Source organism: Drosophila serrata, unplaced genomic scaffold (genome assembly GCF_035046125.1).
Source record: "Drosophila serrata isolate PLE 108 unplaced genomic scaffold, ASM3504612v1 contig_272, whole genome shotgun sequence".
NCBI lineage: Eukaryota > Metazoa > Arthropoda > Insecta > Diptera > Drosophilidae > Drosophila > Drosophila serrata.
This window is the reverse complement of record NW_028257170.1, coordinates 5,548,511-5,570,911: the sequence shown is the minus strand read 5'-3', so window position 1 is coordinate 5,570,911 and position 22,401 is coordinate 5,548,511. Positions and strand designations below refer to the sequence as shown.

General features: G+C 40.6%; 1 long non-coding RNA gene across 1 annotated transcript; it reads left to right on the top strand.

Annotated features, from left to right (window-relative positions):
• The first annotated feature begins 1,178 nt into the window (after positions 1-1,178).
• On the top strand, positions 1,179-9,104 carry LOC147643507 (uncharacterized). The gene is made up of 2 exons (XR_015271930.1): positions 1,179-1,331; positions 7,740-9,104. It is a non-coding gene; the product is annotated as an uncharacterized LOC147643507 (long non-coding RNA).
• The last annotated feature ends 13,297 nt before the right edge of the window (positions 9,105-22,401 follow it).

The following is a 22,401-nucleotide window of genomic DNA, read 5'->3' as shown; positions in this document are numbered from 1 at the left end:
TTATATATTAAATGGATGAAAACCATATGTTTTATATTGATTTTATATATATTCTCTGCTCAAAATAGGCTTGCACTGAAGAATGAATATTAATGTATTCTCTCCATACTTTTTATGAAAATAAACTGTCAAAAACATATATTTAAAGCATGAAATCTATATATTCTGAGCTCCAAGCATACCTTCCCTGTAGAACAAACCTTAAAGTACCTTTTAGGAACTTATTTTTTCTTTCCCTGCAGATACTCTGTAAATGGGATGCATCCGAATACATGTCGCCGTTTCCAGGTTCCAGTCCCGATTCCAATTCCAATCCTCACCCAAATCGAAGGTCCGTTGACGCGCTGGACACGCACTAAAGAGCCCCGATGATGCTGATGCTGCTGCTGCTGTGGCGGCGATTCATTCAGATTGAGGAGATAACGCAACGCTGGCTTGCGGCGGTTTTCTTTGGGAGATGCCGCGTCGTTATTTTTCGGTTGTCGCTGCTCCATCTGCTCTGATTAATTCCCTGTGATGAAAGGCCGCTCCGTCGCTGCTGCTGGTCCCCTCCACTTGATGCTGTGCGTATTTGTTGTAAAGCCACATTTCTCGATCCCAAGGAACTTTGATTTATCGGGAGCATTCCGATTGCGACAGCGTCGCCATTTTGTGGCGACTATATAGTAAGATTTAGGTGCAGCTTACCAAGTTGCATTTGCAAGCTTTTCGGGAGCTTTTTCGGGGACTTCGGGAGCTTCGGGACACTCCGATAGTTCGAATTTTCCAACTGCATGGCGTCGCGGGAAATTTCCGCAGTCAAGCAACGCGCAGTCTCTGCTTCTAAGGCGGAAAATTCATGAATTTATGCACAGCTGTGGCAGCTAATCAGCGGGAAATTCCCTACCATCAGCAATAAATTTCCCTTTATTTCCCCCGCCTGCACATCTGCAGAAAGTCCCAAGCGCTTCCGTTATTTAGGCACCGCCCGTTAAAAAATGGCTGCTCATTTATCTGCGGCCTGCGCGGAGAGAGAGCGAGCGTGATAGCCAGAGTGATGGCGGCGAGCGAGCCATCTCTTTCGCTCTCGGTCCACCATTCCCCTTTTGGCACATCCACAGGCAAGACTCACACATACACTTTCGTTTCTTTTCGTTACTTTGCGCTGGTAATCCGTGCAAAACTTTAATTGGTGTTCCGCACTCCTAATGGATCCTGCGAGTGTGTTTCCAGACCCCGCAAAACCGAATCGAAAACAGAAAGAGACATTTGTATACACTCGAAATCGCTGGAAACACATGTAACTGTAACAGTAACTGTAGTTGTAGCTGTGCGGCGGTGTAACTGTGTGTGTGAGTGTGTGTAACCGGGGGTTAAGTGTTTTGGATCCAGGCGCTAATATTGATCTGCGATATGTGTCAGTTTGTTTTTGGGGGATTTATAATATTTTCGTAACATCAGATTTGTGGTTTTGAATTTAATTTTTGCAGATTTTGTCACTGTTAAATTGGATAGCCTTTTGGATATCATGGGGTCGTCCTTTTTGTGAAGAGATTTGATGAGGAATTTAAATGTTTCAAAAGCAGTGCAGTTTCTTATCGAATAAAAAAACTGCTATATCTAGTGGCATTTATACTTGACCAAAATGGGATATACATTTTCCGCAAATAAGTTTTTTCGTCAATTTAATTTTAATTTACTAGTTCCTAGTTTGACAGCTCATACAAAATGTATACCATCATTTTATTTCTATAAGGTGTTTGGTGTAAATTTAAAGAACAACTAATTCAAAACTTTTTGTGAATAGATAAATTGGTATTTTAACTAAATATTTGTTTTGAATTATCCTTACCCTTCTTTGGAGAATAGAAACAAGCAAAGAGTTTAATATTTTATATATATTTTTATTATTTATTATTTAAAAACATTAAATCGTTACCTAAACATTTTATGTATGTAGGTTTATGCTTTTAAATTAACTGCTTAGTTTTTGGATAGTAAATGATTGAATTGATTGTTTGAAATAGTTCTTTTATTTAATGTTTAATAATCAGCATGTGCTGAACTTACCATCGGAATACAGCTTTTGTGATTTGAAATGTTATTTCCGTAACACTTATTTAGAATTAATTAAATTCTGTTAAATATTATTCTATATTCTTTGAAGGGAAGACTATTTTCAATCATATTTATACAATTTTCAAAATGTTTGTTCCTTAAGTATGGGTAATATCATTACTTTATTGCCTTTAATACGTGAAATAATAATAATATTTTCAACTTCATAAAATCACTCAAACATACATGTATGTTAGGAAAAACCTTTAAAATATCTCACTTTGATAAGGGATGATCCCCTCCCACATTATTTTTACCAACGCCACAACACATCTTACTTCTTCTTTCGACCTAAATTATTTGGGAATGAAAATTGACTTGTTCGGAGCACATCCTAAAATTAGAATCTAATTGTTTCATTTCGAAGCGAAACAAATTGTTTGTGTCGCGCCATCGGATGTTGGATAATTCATTTTTATTAAGAAGAGCTGTCACTTAAAGAGGACGAGAGTCTTATCCAAACGCACTGATATACCGTATATATACGTATATAAATATATATTCCAGCGGGGGAAGATGAATTTGTTGTGAATATTGTCAACGACAGCTTGCCGGGAAGACTTTTTGACTTTCTGAGGGATGTGCGTTGACATTTTGAGTTCAAAGAAAAATTAAAATATATTAAACAAACGGAATGGAAGCGGGAGTGCCTCAGGGTTTATTAATCTTTTGGTTACAGGAACTAATTGCAGGAGAGTTTATACATAAAATACTCAATAATAGAGGGAAAATATGTAAGCTAAAACAGTGCCCCTTAAATTTAAATTAGTTTCTTAATCTAATAACACTTTTTAAATGAAATCTAATAGAGCGATAATAAAGTCCCTGCATGTGGCGCCTGGTTGGTAACTAAGTAAATAAACGCTTGAATAGACGCTCATTAAAAAATTATAAGCCCCAACGTTGGAGTTTAGTTAATAGACTTTGTGGACTCTCCGGCACGTATAATTATGTACACGTGTTCCGGCAGGTGTGGTCCTTTGAAATGTTTACACGATACGCAGACACACACAGAGTCTGGCGACATGTGACCAACCGAAAAGCCAATCCTTGTCACGCCGCTGTGACAGTCTGTTGGAGCAGTGGTAAATCAGAACTAATTTCGGAGACCGGCTCATCAGAGCCCCGCCCTGCTCCATTCCTGCTCGGAGATCAGAGGTGTAGTCAGAGGTGTCCACTGACCCCCGGACATGATCCAAAGACTGCTGTTTAAAGTTTCAAATTTCGGACATTTGTCCGTCACGACCCTGACCAGCAAGCGTTGGTGGTTGAATCGCCACAGGACACTCACAGGATAACACACAAGGACATGGACACACCCGAGGGATAAAGGTAAATCGACACACACATACAGGCAGGCCTAAGACATCGACGTGGAGCGGTCTGGACAGGACGATGACAACGAAAGTCCTTGTAGCCAGCAGAATGTAGTTTGTTTGACATCTATTTAAAAGTTTAATCGGATGAGTGTAGTCCGTGCGGTTAGGCTGACCAAAACACAGTGTATTACATAGTCACTGACTTTCCGCATTGCCGTCAGGTGAGCGACCGCTCGACCAGCCCAGACCCAGGATACCAGGAGACAGGTGTTGCAATTTCGAGGATGGGCTTTCAGCTCCTTCGTCGATGCTCGCCTGCAACATTGTCTATCCTTCGACATTAATTAGCGTTGATTCATTGAGTTAACTCTGAGCACGTTCTTTAAAATAAAGCAAAAAGCATGCTTGCACTTTACATTTTTAATTTTGGCTTGAATCTAAATCATTCTTAATTATTTCCCTGGTTAAGGGGTACTGTCAGTGAGAAGCGGAAATATATTGTTACAATTTAGGGTTGCATAAATTTAAACCAAATTGTATTCTTGAAAAATGTAAAGTATTAACATGAAAGTTTAATATTTGTTGATTTTGTATAGAACGTGGAAAATGTTTAAAATATAAGTTGAATGTGATTTAAGCACGATATACCAAATTAAAATTAAGAGAAGCACTGGTATTATTTAATAATTTATTAATTCTAAAATTTAGCTTCAAACCCCATAAAGCCTAAAGAACAATTTGGGATAATTTTGGATTTCATTACAATATCTATAACATGAAATGTTAAACTTTAAAGATCTTTAGGTACAAGAAATCTTAGCTTATATGAACTTTTCAGTATATTTAAATTGTATTTGGCTTACTAAGCTAAATAAATCTTAGTAAAAGGTATTTAAAAACATGAAAGCATATCTGTATGTGTGGCTGTTCAGCCAAAATAATTATTAAACCTTTGTAAAACATGGAATTTTGATTATGAAACCCCCTTTATGTAGAGGTTTATTAATTCTAAAAGTGATTAACTTCACATAAGAACCTTACTTAACGACAAACTATACTTGAGAAGTTCAGCCCCAAGAATGTGATGACAGGTTATATAGACATGCCCCTGGGCTTTGTGGGTGTAATTTTCTTAATTTTTTTTTTTGGGATGGCCATTGTGATCGGGGCAGCCTGTCGCCATAGCCACTTCATGCTCGATCGGGCGGCATATCTGACCATCGCGTTTTAATTGCCGTATTCTGTCCAGGCCGAGCGCCTCCACTGACCATCCAGCACTGGCACTGGCACTGGCACTTGGCAGATAGCCCAATTATGTACACAGACATGGACAGGGCCGAGACCATTGTCTCATCCGGGCATAGCTGTACGGCCACGGCTACGGCTATGTGGCTATGCGGCTATCTGTCTATCCGGCGGTAAGTAATTGTAGGCAAATATTTGTGTTTGCTCTTTGCCGCTATCTGAGAGCGGCAACTTGAAATGCCGAATTTGACACTCTGTCCGAGTATCGGACACGGGACATCGGACATCTGGAGTGGAGTGGAACGGAGCCATCGTTGGTTGCCTATCGCTATCAATGCCCCGTTCATGCGAAACTTTTAATTAAACGCCTAATAGATGTTTGTCAATCCCGAGCGCCGATTAATAGCTCTCGATTCCACTTGGTCTCGTGATCTTCCGTGTCATGTCCATACGCTTGGCAATTAATTTCTGGCTAACTTGCAACCTGGCAAGACAGAACAGAAACCACAAATCCGTAGCTGACTTTTCCAATATATATATGTATATTCGTAATGAAACTTTCTGCACTTTGAACGCCGCCATATAGAGTCGCGGCTTTTTCTTTGACTGTGATAAGACGGCGGCGCCTACACAGGGTTCTTGTTACCCAAATTGAATATAATAATATCGGGGGAAATATGATAAATTTAATTTCCTTAACCAGGCCGATTCTATCGAGCTTAATTAATTGAAAAGTGCAGAAAACCGTAGCCAGTTATTAACTCAGAAATTTATATATATATTCTCACACAGTAAGTATGTCGGCGGAAGCCTCAATGAAAGGCAAAACTCGATAAAATCGATTTTATAACATTCGCAGACTGTCAACGAATTAATTTTTGTTACCAACTATATAGACTTATAGTCCATTTCCGTTTCTCGCCCAGAGATTGCCTATATGGATTTTTTTCTTTTGGGATTTTTTCATCGCTTCAAAAGTTAAAGCCCGATCTCAGCGTTTTTTGGGTTAATGGTGTTTATGTACACATTATTTGCATGTGTGTACTTTCCGGGGCTCGATCAATTAACTTTGCTGACATCGACACCACCAGCCAGCGGTGAGCTGAGCGCTGAGGTTTCATTCAGAAACGCGAAAGAAGTGCAGTTCTCGTTTATTTAATGGGTATGTTCGCTGCTGTGAATTAATTCCGATGACGCAGATGAAATGGGGGTTGGCTCGTGGATATACATATAGTATGCCAAAAAATAATGGAAACAGCTCAGAGCTGCTCAGCCCGGAGACTTTCCTTGCAAAGGGGGTAGAAGGTTTTCCCAATTGAAATGTTCCTATCTGGAAAACAGACGGAAGTTGTATATCAATTGCTGCCAGCATGTAAATGCAACAACCTGTCTAAACAAATTGAGTAATAGTGGAATTGATTTTCTAAATTACTATCTATAAAACTAACCTTAATAATAACCATTTAATTAAATTATAAATATTTAAAATGGTATGTATTAATGTTGAGTATCAAACAGTCTCATATTTCATGTTCTTATATACTAGAAGAATAACCTAATCACTACATATTTGATTAATATCTTAAATAGTATTTACTAAGGTTGAATATCACTCTCTGAAATCAATATATAAATTCAACATTGAACGATATATCTCATGTTCCAATAAACATATTTCTTAGAGGAATAACCTTATCAAAAACCATTTCATTAAAACTTTAATCAAACTTGAATTTCAATCAACTACTTAAAATTAATGTATTATTCAAAATCTGAATGAAACATTGTATTCAAGGTACCAATGTACTTATTCCTAATTCATTCGACAGAATTTCAAATACCAATTCTTATTGTCTGTCGCTTGAGTACTTTTCATTTTCAATAGCATACAATGATCTAATCAAATGTAGTATTCAAATTCGGACGACCCGAGCTAATTTTGTTGATTCCATCAAGGGCGGCATTTTGTATGCAAATCGAATGCATATTGTAATTAAACGAGAGTTTTGTAATTCGCACACAACACGCTGGGGGGTCCCGGGACCCCACGCAAGAAACTACAGCAAACATTCGTCGGGAGGGGCCAAGAAATCGCGGGAGATTGGAGTGAAATATGATCGCGCAAATGTAAGTGCAGCGTTTGCATTTTTGCATACTGCAATCGAAAGTGTGCACATTTTTGTTGTTCTTTGGTGGTCCCAATAGCCCATCCGGTTGGACGGACAGACGCACTGACGGACAGCTTAACGGACGGACGGACAGACCCCTGTCGACGCCCCAGTCGCCAATGCTGTCTACATTGGATTTCCGGCGTGGTGTAAGAATGCCTCTTTCTGTCTCTGGCTTTTGCTGCGCCTCCGATTTTGGTTTTGATTTTAATTCAGATTCTGATTCGGATTTCGCTTATGGCAACTATATATATATATATAAATGTATATAGCAATATGGCTACATGGCACTGGGGTTACATCGGATCATGCTTAATTGGCAAAATATGATTCATGGCGTTTTGCACTTTCGTTGCTTAGTTTGCCGCCACTGCAGTTTTCCGTTTTTGTCGCCTATAAACAATTAACATTGCGCCCAGTGCGATATATATGTTTGTCCGTATCTCTGGGCCGATATTTGCCCCCATGGAGCACACTTACTGACTGAATATATATCTCTCCGATGACCGCCAATTAAGAGCAATGCAATTGTCGCTGGGACCAATCGTCCTGCGTGGCTGCGATTCGGTTCGGGGTTCGGTGTCCGGTGTCCGGTGTCCAACTCATAAATACGTCATGTTCAATTAAGAAGCGTTAATTGAAAGTAATGAACATTTATCGATAATGGAGCCGATGCGAACGAGGAGCCCACCTATAACAATTCATTTAAAAATAAGTAGTTGGGCACATGTAACATGTCAGCGAAATAAGTTTCAAATAGTACACAATTTCAAGGTTTTTGTTGTTCAATTTTAAAAGATTTATAAGATTTAAGATTTAAGAATAATAATCATTATATGTAATAATAATTTCCTTCCCAAACACCTTCAGGAAACTAAAGCAAACTACAGCTAATATTATTCCATTTTAGTTTCCTTATAAATATTGTAGGAAAACAAGCCAAAAACAAGTGATTAAAGGAGTAACACGATTAAAGAAGCACATATTAATAACTAATTGGAATTTCAAATTAATTTGCCATTGCTTCGAATGATATAAAACAACCGAAAAACAAGTAATTAAAGAGCAGTGCCAAATAAAAATAATTAAATATATATAAACGCCAAATTGGAATCCCCTATTGCTTCCTTGTTTTGGGCGATCATCACTCAATGAAACAATGTGTACTCTTTAATGGAAGCGCTTTAAGTCGCTTAGCACTAAGAAATAAATTCAACAACTACAACAAAAATTGAGGAAATAAAAACGAATTGTTTACCGCGGTGGCCGCGTGGTGGAAATGATATATAAATATGCATGAGACTCTCCCCGACTGGGTCTACGGACGGCTTTTAGCTAACATTTTCGAAACTTTTACGTTTGGATTCTTAATTCAACAAAACACGCAAAGTTAATAAATTTCAAAGTGAATATGTTTTCACCATCATGCATTTAGTCTGCCCGAGAATGTTGGGCGGCGTCTGGCGACTTCGGACTCCGCTGGATCCAAGTACTGGGGGACTTCCCCGGGATAGGAGCGGGGCCCCACAAAAATAAAGGAGAAGACGGAATGGAAATGTTGCTTGCGGCGTGGCTACATTGTTTGCAACTACAAGTAATTAATTTTACCACTACAAGGCTTTAATGACTTCTAAAAAGTTTTTAGCATTTGCTGGATAATCCGGGCCGGGGCCAAGTCAAGTCAGACCAAGTCAGGAACGACTTTCTCTAAGGTGGAGGAGGTGTAGGACGGGCAGGAGCCGTGGGAGTGCCGACCAAAGCCTCCGCCGGACTATTGTGCTACAAGTTACTCGTAGTAAAAATAAGTGGAGTATGGAGTATGGAGCTGGGAGCTTGGAGTATTGTTCATGGAGAGTGCTAAAAGAATAGATACTGCCGCTGCCTTTGACTATGCTAAATAGGCCCAACTCCAGGCCATCGTCAGAGCCACACAGCTGGCTGTTTATGGCCAGTGTCATGTCTATGTCCATGTTCCCGGCAAACCGCAAGGCCAAGTGAGCCCCAGTTACCAGAAACCCGAAGGCCGAGGCCCAAGGATTGAGTCACGGCCTGGACACAATGTGCGGTTTTTGGTCTGTTGATATAATTTGAATTTTATGGTGTAATTACGGTCATAAATGTATTTGCCATTTAATGGACCCCCAGCATCATCCAATGTGTGAGTGTGTGTGTGGGTCCAAAAACAGTTAAAGAAATAAGTTAAACTCTTAAAAACATTCTACTTGAAATTTGAAACATTAAAAAATATAAATAAATGTTAACTTACAAATAACCATGTAATGTGTTTTTTATTTACAAGAGTTTATCTAAAGATCAACGTTTTTCATAAACTGAAAACTATTAAAACATATAATTATAAAAGTAAATAAATATTGCAATTTAAAGATATATATTCAAAACATTGTTATTAATTCTCGAAAACTATTGCTTATTCAAAGGTTAAAGTTGCACTAACAAACCAAGGTATGTAAGACCTATTTAAATATACTTTCTTCAACCTCCAAGGCAGCTTTTTTTCTTCCCTATTATTAAAGCTAAACCATTTCTCCCAGTGCACTCAGCCTTAAGACTCTCATTTTATTTCCCTGCGTGTGATGATGGCCACCCAGGAAAAACAATGTTGCCGGGTAGCCGAGAACCTTTTGTTGACTGCCAACTATAAAGTGATAAACCCGTGAAGACATCCTGATGTATGTGGAGTGGAATGGAGTGGAGCTGCCTGCCGCAGGCGGAGGCGCCGTGAGTGCATTTAATTTGCATTTATTGGATATTAGCACGTCTGCCTCCGGATCTCTCCGCAGCGCGAGTGCAAGACGCCGCAGGAACAAAATGATGTGGTAATCTATATAAAGGCCTGCATCCGTTCGCTTAATAAGCAAACGCTAACAATGTATCCGAGGGATGGCAATGGCGATGGGCTAAGTTGAGTGTTCGGGGGGTTAGCTGCGGAGGAGCTACGAGGTTGAGGCTGAAACTTTAAATACAATACGCTAATGGCATGGCATTGTGCCCGCCCGGTCCTGAATCCGAATCTGGATGGGATTGGGCCCGGTTGACTGGATTGGGATTGGGATTGGGATTGGATCCGTTCGCCTTGGGTTCGTTTCCCAGCGCTTTTGTTTCACTCGGTGAGCATGACAAAAGTGGCGACAGCCATCCAGGCAGCCAGCTCTCGTGAATGCGAATGCGAATGTGGATCCGAGGAGGTAGCTGCACAAAAAAACACAGAACACACTGAATTATAAACATTTTAAATTGAAATAACGTGTCGCAATTTTTTGTCGCCCTTGCCGCCTGTGTGTGCTCCTTGCTGCTGCTGCTGCTGATGCCACAGAAACAAAACAAAACCAAAATCGAAATAAAAATCAGAAAAAACACAGAGAAAAATAACAGGCAGAGCAGCGAGACTTCAAAAACGTCGTTAACGCTTACCTACCGCGCATTCTGCAATCAAATACGATTGATCTCACACTCGCCACCCCACTTCGTCCTCCTTTTGTATCTGTATCTCTGTGCCTCGGCTGTATGTGTATCTGTATCTGCAGCTGGGCCAGTGCTGGAGCCAGGCTGTAGATGGAGCGGGAGCTGGAGCATCACCATCAACAACAGCAGTGACAATGGCGACAGCAAAACAACAGCAACAGCAAAACAGCTAAGAGCCAAAAAGGATGGCAACTGAATGGCCAGAATGAACGGACAGGCACGGGCGGATGGACGGACAGTCGCAGGAAGTGGAGTTCGGGGCCCTCATTTTCAGTCCGTACCCTGGTCTGAGCCACCTCCTCCGATCCTTATACATAATACCCCATACCCCATACCCACAGTGCCTCCAACCGCGCGTGTCGCCAAGTCGGTGGCATGGCATAGGTGGCAATGACAATCGCGACCGGATGCTTCAAATCAGATATTGTTTTACTTTGCGCCTTCATTCAGAATTTCGAATTTCGATTGTCAGCGTGTCTGTGTCGCTGTTTGTTTTTTCTTTTTTAGCTTTTGCTTTAGCTTTCTTGCTCCTTTAAGTTTGGCTTTTGTCTGCTATTCAGTGGAGAAACGCGAAATATTTAAGCGGCGACGGTGGCAACGGCAATCACCAACCGTTTGCAATGCGAGCAACGTGAGGCTTAAATAAATGTGTCTCGATTGGGACGACGGGTTGAGGTGACAACGCTTCTGCCGATATTTATCCTGCCTGCCCTGCTGCCAGCGGCTTTAGCTTTTTCTGGATCTGTAGAATCCTCACTCTCAGCCCTGGGTTTTGCTCAATGAAGCTCGTAGATCTAATCACACCGCTGGCACCGAGGGCCACAAATAAATGCGGCGTGCAGGCGACAAATTCATGGCTCAACTTTGTGGTCAAACAGAGAGAGAAATAAATCAATAATAAAGAAAATCTATTTAAAATAGAATGAAAATAATAATAAGGAAACTTTAAAGCTAGGAAGAAAATTGTAGATAATTATCCTAAGCAGTTAAGCAACAACATAAAGATTATCAAATAAGCAAGCTCTCACAATTCAGTTTCCTGCTTTAAAATCTTCAGTAAAAGGGAAGCTTACCTTTAACAAACTGTATTTATTTATAAAATAAAACACTCTCAAAGATCCCTCTAGTATTTTTTAGCAGTGCATTAACCCCAAGCAAAGTCATTTCCCATTGGAATAGAACTCAAAGGCAGCTGGCAAGCCCCTTCAATCACCCAAAGTCCGCTCGATAAATGAAGGCGATTTGGGACCTAATGACTGTGTGAGGTCCAGAACGGACTCGAGACACTCTCCTTAAGTCCGACTCATCATCATCATCAGGCACTTTCTCCACCAAGGGAACTCTGAACCAGGGAGAGTGTTTGATTATTGTCTCAATCGAGGCCAAGATGCTATGGCAACTTCCGCTTGTCCGTTGATTTCGGGGCTCAGGGATCCCAGTCCCAGTCCCGGTGCCCATCCTGGCATTGCCTTTCATTCATGAAGCTCCAAATCCCACCGGGAAAATAAGGAGTCGAGACACAAAATCACACACAAAAAGTGCGGTATGTGTGGCGGCGGTACACAAAACCTGTCTGGTTGTTAACACCGCCAACTGGGAGCTCTCTGGAGCTGGGAACCCGGTAACTGGCAACTGGGAACTGCGAACTGGGAACTCTCGAACTGGATGCCGAGGACAACGCTCTAGTGTTAAAGCCAGGGGAAGTGTCAGCGAGCCAAATTGACAGGCAAAAGGCAGAGTAAACGATTTTGGAGATTTGTCATTGATAAGTCGGGCAGAGTGGTAAAAGGGCTGCCAAATGCGGGCTTTTCGCAGAAACGAGGTCCCAGTCCCAGTTCGAGTCCCAGAGCAGGGCAAGACCCAAACCGGACGGAAGGATGGAATCCTGATTGTGATTGTGTGTGGCTCTCCTGCTCAGCGGCTGACTTCTGGCGTGCAGAGCAAATTAATTCACACCTTGCCAATCCATTGTTGGACGACAAGACATATATATGCAAATTGTTTCTTACGAATTAAGCTTGCCCACGGTGCGGATTCCAACTGCTGTTCTCTGCCCCAAGAATGAGTGTGTGGTGTATGGTCTAAGGCCAGGTAAATACACACGGGAAGGGACCGAGGCGGTAGTTCGATATTAATTTGGTAGGCAAAGCTACGGCTTTGTCTAATAAATTACAAACAAAATATGCTCATGTCTTCGTGAGTCGACAGAAAGTGGCACACATCGAACTATTCGAATCGAATTGAATCGAATCGAATCGGAGCCAAGTCGGACAACGAGCCATTCCGAACATTACAATAATATTATGTCAGTAAGTGGCAAGGGGAGCGGTAGCCGATATGCCTATTCTGCACTTAGAGAAATGTATTTAAAAAATTTTTAAAAATGATTATGGGTAGGGTATAAAAATGCCAGCCAAGGAAACTATTGAAACTTGAAAACCTGAAGTATAAATATAAGCCATTTAAGTACGTTTCACTCTTTATTTTATTAAGTTTACTGTTGTATCGTTCCCTTTTCTGGTTCTCAAAGTATCTTCTTTTCTCCAAGTGGGTGCTTGCCCCCACACCCTGCATCCGCAACTATCGATTCGGGCGGCCTTTCAGATACTCGGACTCCCAGATACTCCGCCACACTCGCACTGGCACTGGCACTCGGCACGAACTGCTGCGTGGGGTCAAAGAAATAATTAATTTAAAATTCCAGCAGCGCACGCCGAAACGACACATTGAAAGCTCTTTAAGTCCCAAATTACGAGCATTGTACCAGAAACAAATAAGAAAGACTCACGACAATATTTCTGACACATTTGCTGTTTGTAATGCGATTGTTAACTGCGTGCGACGACAACCAAAATCAGACGCGATGCGGATCGTTCGGTTCGATCTATCTATGCGTATATAGTATTGAGTTTGAATATATCGGAATATCATATTTGAATGCTAACCTCTTCATATGCGCAGCGCGTAGTCGGGTTTCTCTGTTCCACCAAAAATGAAATCCCCTCCCAAATATCAAAGAAACCACCCATTTCCATTTCCATTACCAATTCCCATTACCAATTCCCATTCCCATCGTAGGAAGAAGCCGGGCAAACATTTTTGGTTACCAAACAAGACCTTCTGCCGAATCAAAGTGGTCTTTAATGGACAATGTCGCTATGATAAAAGCCGTCACACCTGGCAGGGAAAACATATATATTCATATTTGGGTTGGGTTTTCCTAAAACAATAAATTACAAAAATATTACTGATTTCAAATTTGTGAATAATACTTATTGGAATACATTTGCTTCACTTAATTGGAATTTAAGGATTCAATTTCCAAGCTTGTATATATTATTTAATGAAATAATACCTGTTATTGACACCTCATTAACTGACTCTTTAACATCTGCAATAAACAAGATACGGTGTGAAATTAATAGCCGTTTAAGATAATCCATTATGATGGCCTGGCATCTTTATGGCTTTATTTCGCACAATCACATTTTTAGCTTATTTATTTCCACGACATCTAATAATTTAAGAAACAAAGTCCACATTCAATTAAGCCAATTGCCATTGAACGGCCAAACCTTGTTAGCCGATTAGATCGCCACGGAGAAGAGGATCGTAAATCATGCGGCGGGAAGAGCCCTTGAAGTACCGCTGCTGCTGTTGAGTGGCATTTGCCCACCTTGGCGGACAGGTGCGGAAAATTACTTTTTATATGCTCGTTTTAGTGGTTTATTATGACAAAACAAAACAAACTCTAACCCAAATATCCGCGCACAAAGGTTAAGGGAACGGCACAGCTCATGCGCAGCGCTCGGCGGATCCCAGACGAGAGCCGGCACGTCATCCACTAACTAGCCTTCTTCTCCTTTTCTTTTTTGGGGAAACAGAGTGTGGGCCTCGGCGATAAAGATGCAGACAAAAACGCTATTAACATCATAAAACTACTATAAAAAAGCTAAACGAAAAACAGCAACCGCTATGTGCACAACATAAATCATCGAATTGTTAGGATGAAGATCCATTATGGCCCATTACGGACACCAGCCACTAGCACCTGAGTTGGTCGAGGGAAGAAAGGCAGCGGCAGTGGCAGTAGCATTATTAAAATGCCGTTTTGCTTAATTTTATTTTATTGTTTTTGAAGAATTTCAGCCACGAATGGCAGTCAAATGAGCGCGCGAACTCCGGTGGTCGCGTCCACAAATTGAAAGAGTGCTGGAGGAGGGCTGGTTTTAAAAAATGCAGGAGAAATATATAAACACACAAGTAAGGAGCAAATATGCCCGGTAGCTTAGCTAACGAACACACACACGCTCTGAGGTCCGGGGACTCTGAGGTGAGCAAAGTAAAATTTATTAATGTGCCTGAGATACGCCGCTGATAGGCGTTCGCAATGTCCAGCGGCTTGTCGATCGTTTCCTTGGAAGTGGAAATAAGTAATTTTTTCAATTTTGCTTTTCACGTAGATGGGTGTCCTTGATAGTCGGCGTAGGAGAGAGAGAGTCGAGTTCAACAATATGCTAAATATTAATAAACAGAAAGGATCTGCTGGGAGATACGCATAATGAGGAGCAGATGACAGGGCATATCATCGCTGACATCAGCACTAAACACTTCCGAAAGTGCGTATCTTAATCTAGAAATTTTGAGTTGAGTGAAAGTTGAACGGAAGTCGTGGGGGATCCCATCGGTATGAGGAATAATTATATTTTACAGAGATCAATGAACAGTTTTGGGGTAGAGTAAAGGTTCTTTTCGAGGAACCTCAACTATTGCTAGATCTTAAATCTTATCCAATATAATGCATATTATTACTTATCTTACTTTCCATTTCTGCCCACATGAACTTGGCGGTCATCATTGATTTTTATTCCATCAAAGCCACGGCTTGAAGAGGTCGTAGACCTGGGATATATCGTATTAATCAAACCACTGCCCATGACGACCATCGGATGGCATTTCCAAAATAGGGCTTGTCGCGGCACTTTTCTTTGAAAACAAATTAGGCAGCGTCGGTAGCCCCCCAAAACGCACTTATCGGATGCCCATCTATGTTGAGAATCCCTCCATCCCTGAAATCCCGATCCAAACGAGACGACACAATGTCTGACGAGATGGCTTAGGTTGCTCCTCGACTTGGGTAGAATTATAGATAAATGATCAAAAGATTGTTAAATGCTGTTCAGGCAGCTCTGGAATTTGTTTGATGAGAGATTGATATCGCATTGCAAGAGTTACGCATTCAGATCGAGGCAAAGGTTGTCCGGACTTGTTTTCCTTTCCGCCAACAAGATTCCCATATTCGTGGATGTTTGTATACATGATGGCTTAGCACTAATGAACAATATGTGTATCTGCATACCTGGGAGGAGCTCAAGGAAATGAGAAACCAAAAATAAAAAAGGGTGCCATCTCAAACTTGACTTTACGCAGGTGGTCCCTGTTTTGATGCCTTTTAAGAATTGTAGGGAAAAAATAGCTGAAGTGAGTCACGGTCTTTCAATATGTACTTCAAATGGAGTCACTTAAATTTTTTATAACTTAAAATAATAATAAATACTGTATTAAAATCTGTCTAATACTTGTCTTTTTTATAAACTGAAGATGTATTCTTTACCCCAATAAGGTTTATGTTGATAATCGTCTTAATTCCCTTTTAATCTTTTAAAAGTATCTTTTTCCTGCTATATATATAATTCATTTGAATTAAAATAAAATCTTAAATTTCTAGAATATATTATTGATTATATCCAGCTGATCAAGGGCTGCTCATATTTATTCACAAATAATTATATATTTCCCAAACAGTTTACTCGTTATCCATTATATGCAGATGTGCCAATGGCTCTGTAAATTCAAATGGCAAGCAAATTGAAAATTGAAAATGGGAAATGAAAATGGAAAATGGAAAATAGAAAGCAGAATTATGAACGGACGTTGTTGCACAACAAACAATACACACATGCCAGGCGGCGAATGCCTATGCACTCAAAGCCCGCATGCAAATATGGATTTGATTTGATTAAGTAACGCGGGCCGGAGAGCGTTGCCATTAATATTCTTGCTCGGGCATTTAAATGAGCGCAGTGCAGGGGGAGCTGGGTGGGTGGGTGTTGTGTGTGTAACTTGCTGTGTGTGTGTGTGTGCATTTCGCATAGTTTTGTGCTCCCCATTGGCAATTCATGAACATGACAACTGCAACTGTCCATGGCAGCGAGATGTAGATGTCGTAGTATTCGGTGTTCAGTGTTCGCTGTTCAGTGTTCGGTGTTCGGTGTTCGGTGTGTGTATAGAGTGTGTGTGCGGGTGTGCTTGTACATACATCTATGGGAACACATGTCAACATTCCAGGAACACATGTACTCTGTATGTACGCATTCCAACACCAACACACAGCCATGCAACTAGCCCACACATAGACACCGCCCATAGTGTGTGCAAAGTGGGCGTGGCCAATGGGTGGCAAACGCCCGAGGGGGTGGGCGCAATTAATTAATTGCCTTTGTGCTATTTGCGCAACTGCAATTAAAACACTTACTCGAAAATACGCTCAGTATCTGTATCTTTATCGCCATAATTACGTGTGTATATCTACACAGTGGAAATGGTTGAAAGTTTGGAGTTTCTAAAACAATACGAGATCTACATATATAATTCCTTACCTTCGGATAATAATATCTTTGTTTAACATTGTTTCATAAGACAAGAAAAACTAATTATATACATTGTAATATTTCTATTTATAAATAAAATGCCTCGTGCATAAATTTTACTACAAATTTGCTAAGAAAAAAATCATAAAGAAAGATTGAAACCTTCATTTGTATTAATTAAAATATAGATTAGACTTTCAGTCAGAATCTTGTAACATTATGAAGGAGTCATTTCCGACTCTATATATATATATATTCTTGATCAGCATTAACAGCTGAATCGATGTCCGGTTAAAAATAAATTTGTTGAAAATTTTATACATCATTAAAATTGTCAAAATTGGACAAAAAAGATTAATTTTCCAAATTTTAAAATTCAATATGCAGATTTGTTAACCGTATGAAAACTAATACGAAACTGCTTCCCAAATTGAAATTAAAGATTTTTCACTAAGTTATGAGACTTAAATTTCGATTTTTCCACTTTTCAGGAAGGTTAGGCTTTGTTAAGAGTACTTTTAACTTTTTATTTAAATGTCATATATTAAAATATATCTCTTATTAATTAACGGAGGTGGAATGTGTACTTATATTATTAATAATATATTTAATATACTTCAAATATAATAAAGAAAAGAAAAATACTTGAATTACTTTTTTTAAATTCATAGAAATTCGTAGAAATTCTAAAATAACGTTTTAGATTAGTAGCTTGTATTTAAATGTAATCTTAAAAATATATTGAATATTACCTTGAACTCCTAAATATCGAACAGTGTTTGTAGAATTGATTTAAATTCATTGAATGGTTTAAACTGAATTGTACTTGTGTTTAACAATGAAAAGAGACGCAAAAAATACACTAGACTAAAGAACAGGAAACTACAGATTTGCATATTCTAAAAGCACATAAAAGTCAAGCTAACATAGGTCTACTTTAATTAGAAAACTAATTTTATGTACAAAGTGTCTTGATTAAATTACACACACTTTCTTACCGTGCATGTGCGTGTGTGCCTGTGTGTGTGCGTGTATGTGTTAGTGTGGAGGAAACGGAACTGCGTGGCACACACTGAGCGCCAGAGGTCGCCACTCTACACGAATAGTTTGTGACCTTTCGCTTGTTTTACAAACAAGCTCCAAACAGTTGGCGTCGCTCGTCGCCCGTCGCTTGACTCACTTCACCCACTTCGCGCCTCAATGTCACACTCTTGCTGGGTGTGGGGGAGGTAAAGGTGGAGACGGTGATCCCCACCAGCTGCAGCTGTTGGAGCTGCTCCGCCTCCCAGCCGATGGTGCTTGGAATTGCAAATTGGCAACGGCGCGCCGCATCGAGCCCAGGCCGGAGCAGCCCATTTTAATTGTTTACATTTTGTTTTGTTTCAGCACTTATTATTATTAATTTCACTGGCACTCGCCACTAGCTTCGCTGCTGCGGCCCCACACCCGCTCCATTTCCGCCCGCCCTTTCGCCCTTCGCCGGCCCCCGCGGCGTATACGTTACGCTTTTGCTTCTCTTCTTATTTTTTTTTTGTGGGCGGCAGTGTTATTGACTTTTGCAAATGTTGCAAAAATGAATGCAGAGCCAAGCAACTCACAATCGCAGCCACAGAGTCAGAATCAGAGTCTCAGAGTCACAGTGGGAGATGCCAGCACAGCCCTTCGCATCTTTGGGGCCGCCAATAAACAAGTTTGTTTATGGAAGCATGTTATTAAACGGCGACCGATATGCCCTATCTTTAGAGGGGTATGCTGGTTTTCAATGGGATTTTGATTTGATATAGAATTTATACTATATATGTGTGTACTTCAATTAGTAAAACTGCAGTCAAAGTACTTTCTTTTCCTCTAGAATTTGAAACTTGGTAGAACTCTAGGTGTATGTTGTCAAGGTTTCAGCAGATATTATTATAAAAAGTGTTATATTTTAATGTATACATTTTAGAAGAAATCGCAAGCCCCATAAAAGTTAGAACATCAAGATAGAGGTATCTAAAAAATAATATAACTGGCATATATATATAATATATATATAATATAAGGCAACTTCAAACTCGGAACTTAATAAGCTAAAAACTATATTTACAAACACTTAAACCTAGAAAATACTATACAATTTTCTAAATTAAAACTAAAAATATCAGAAAATCCCCCTAAAGAGTATCCCAACTTAAACTCCAACCTGTTATTTCCGCTTTTTTCGGTTAGCCTGACTAGGTCTGTTCCGCTGGGAGACGACACTGTTGGAGGCGATGTCACTGATTCCATCTCGGCTCAATTTAGCGCCAGTGCACGCTAGTCGAGCTGGAAGCTCTGCTCCGGACTTGGTCTAGCCACAATCCAAGATCCGTGATCCGTGAGTCGAGTCGCGTTGAGGTAAAGTTGTTGCTCTTCAGATTGGCGGCACGAAACCATGGAAGTCTACCGTTACTAATAGTGCTTATAGCACATAGTGTGCACTATGCATTTCTCGCCATATTCATGTTTCACTGGGTTCCATGTGAATCCCGGGACTCTGGACTGATAACTGTGCTTTCGCCGTGTTCGAGTCGCAGCTAAAAAGTGATAATTGCCAGCTCATTATCAGCGTTTTGCGTGAGCAATTCGAGCCAAGTCCAAAGAGGCACAAAGAGTGCCTTCCAGACACGTCTGCATAAATGCATTAGGCATTCTCGCAGTGCATATTTTATGCTTCAGATGCACAGAAACATGCTCTAAACACTTGTTCTTCAGCTCCCTTAATTAGACGCCTGCCGGGGAGTGGGATTTGCTATGGAAAGATATAATATGAATTTAATAAGGGGCTAAAAGAAACTTAAGGAGGAGTTGGTAAGCCAATCTTGAAGCGTTCAAATACAAAGAATGTTATAGGTAATAATTTTATATTTAAATATTTCCGTATTAAGAAAAATACCCCTTAACTTTCAATAATTTTATGAAGCAGAGGAAACACACATTTCCCAACGGATATAACCCGAGGATCATCAATTCCCACATCCCCCTTGTCGATTTGGGATAAGTACAGATCGCAGGGCATGTGGGCGAGGAAACCTTTATACAAATAAAAGTATATACAAGAAATTTACGAATATTTCCGCACTAATGCCGCACCCGATCGCCAGCGCATGCGCAGCGGCCCCCGGACGGAGGTGTTATACGTGCCGACAGGGCGACAGCTCGGATTTGGACGAGAAACATGTGTAGGTAACTGCTCAAATCGCTTGTAGTGCCACTGCGGGCCAAAATCCAGTGCCGGGCTGCATGCGAATTAGAAATTAATTCCTAATTCGCCCCTCAATGAATGCTGAATGCCATGTGACATGTGGCACAAACCGACTGTAAGTGCCACTGCCACTGAAAGTGCAACTGCAACTGCATAACTGCAGCGGCATTAAAGTAGTTTTCGCTTGAGGTGTCGAGGTGCCGCATTCCTGGAGCTCTTCCTCCATAAATTTCTCAAAGCGTTCCCACGACATTTGGAGCATCCACTCTAGTCCGGAGAGCGGACTGGCAATTATTCACGTATGGCATAGCCACTGGACTGTATAAATCAAGCGGCAAACCCAAGTCAAGCGTTTGGCAATTAACAATTTTACTTCTATTAGGCCAAACAATGTTACCACCAGCAGCCGGCACAGTAGCTGTAGCTAGCCCGAACCCCAAGTTGCACCTTCTTCATAACACCTTGTTGCAGTTGTTACGCAGTAATTTTACGACTTTTCTCGGAACAAAGTCATACAAAACGGAGCAAAGCTGTGGATGGTTTTTAAAGAGGAAATGCTTAGCTCTGCATGGCAACCATCGGGCGATAATGGTGTGTGTACATAATTTCCACCTTTTTTACTGGAAGACAGCACTTATGCCGTTCCTAATGGCCACATTAAGAGTTTCATATTCCTTGTTATTTTGTAGACTTCTATATAGAAGGGGGTACTATATAGTCCTAGGCGCCAACTTTGGGGGAAACATAATGGAATATTTAAATGTTATGGTTTTGGTATTAATTTGGATAACAAAAGGTACATTTATGGATCCATAAAGTTATGTTAAAACTAAACTATAAATGTAGAACCTAAAATGTAAATAAAACATCCCATTTCCTTGAAAAAGAGTAGATTTATCTACAATCTAATATAGCCTTGTTAACAAGAACTACCTGAAAGTGTATCAAAAACTTGCTACTTGTCAACCACACCCCAAACCCCATCTCTAGCATACCAATCTATCATTTAATGGAATGCCATTTAATCCCGATTCCAATTCGATTTTCTGACTGAGATAAAGCCAGCGGAGTGCTACTACCTGGCTTTCATTTCTCTGTCGATATTCCCCCGATTGATCTTTGCCCCCGGGCCTTTGTTTGGCCGTTAATTTGCTTGTTCGCAAGCCGTGGAATTTGCATGGCCATTGTGCGTGCTTACTCACTCCGGAATGGATGTGGCATAGGGGACATATAGTTGGTGTATTGATGAAAGCCCCCGTGGACAGACGATGTGCGTCACCGGTGAACACTGGCAGTGCCCCGAGTATGTAGCCTGCATACATATGCCGCACCTGCGCCTACATGCCAAAGTCAGTGCCAAATCCAGCCGATATGCCAATGCCGAAGAAGGCGTTTTTTAATTGCGACGACATGCGCTGCCTGCCAATGGGCCTTGTCGTCACCTGTGCGATGGTTCGATTTGTCCGATCGCCCGATAGCAATATGACGCTGTCGCCACCACTAAGGCACACCACACCACACCACAGTGCCACAGTGCCACAATGCCGCTGCACGCAAAAAAAAAGAGCAGAATATGCGTTAATCCGCAATATGCAAAATGAGGTGGACCTTATAAGGAGACCTACACAGCAAAAAGGTACCTAAAAAGGCTGAATCTATAGAGTATATAAGGTTTTCCCAGTAAATATTACTCATACGCAGTGTGATCACTCAAGTAAATTGATAAATGCAGGTTGTTATGGGGGATTTTCGAACTAAAAACAATTTACCTTTAAAGATCTGTCATCTAGGTTAGTGTTAAATAATCTTAAACTATATTTTTTAATGTTATTTCCTCATAAATGTATTACTATTTTAAACAAAACTGTATACAATTTAACTCCGAGCCTTTGTATTATCACCCAATTGAAGTCCATCCCAAAAGACTCTCCAAAAGCTACATGCGGACTTTGTTCTTCCTATGGAGCACCTTCTCTCACCTTAAGGAGTGAGTTTAAAGCCAAACTCCATGGCAAAAGGCTTACTTACTTACATCTTTTGCCCCCTGTCGACGGCGGTGTAAAAAGTCGTGTGATTGGCCAGAGACGACGGCGTTTGTGATTGTTGTGACAACGGACTAAGCGCATTTGGAGAGCGAAGAAGGTAGGCCTCAGAGACCGTGGCAGATTAGGGAAATCGTGTGAGAAACAACTCCAAATATTTGCATAGGCACTGTC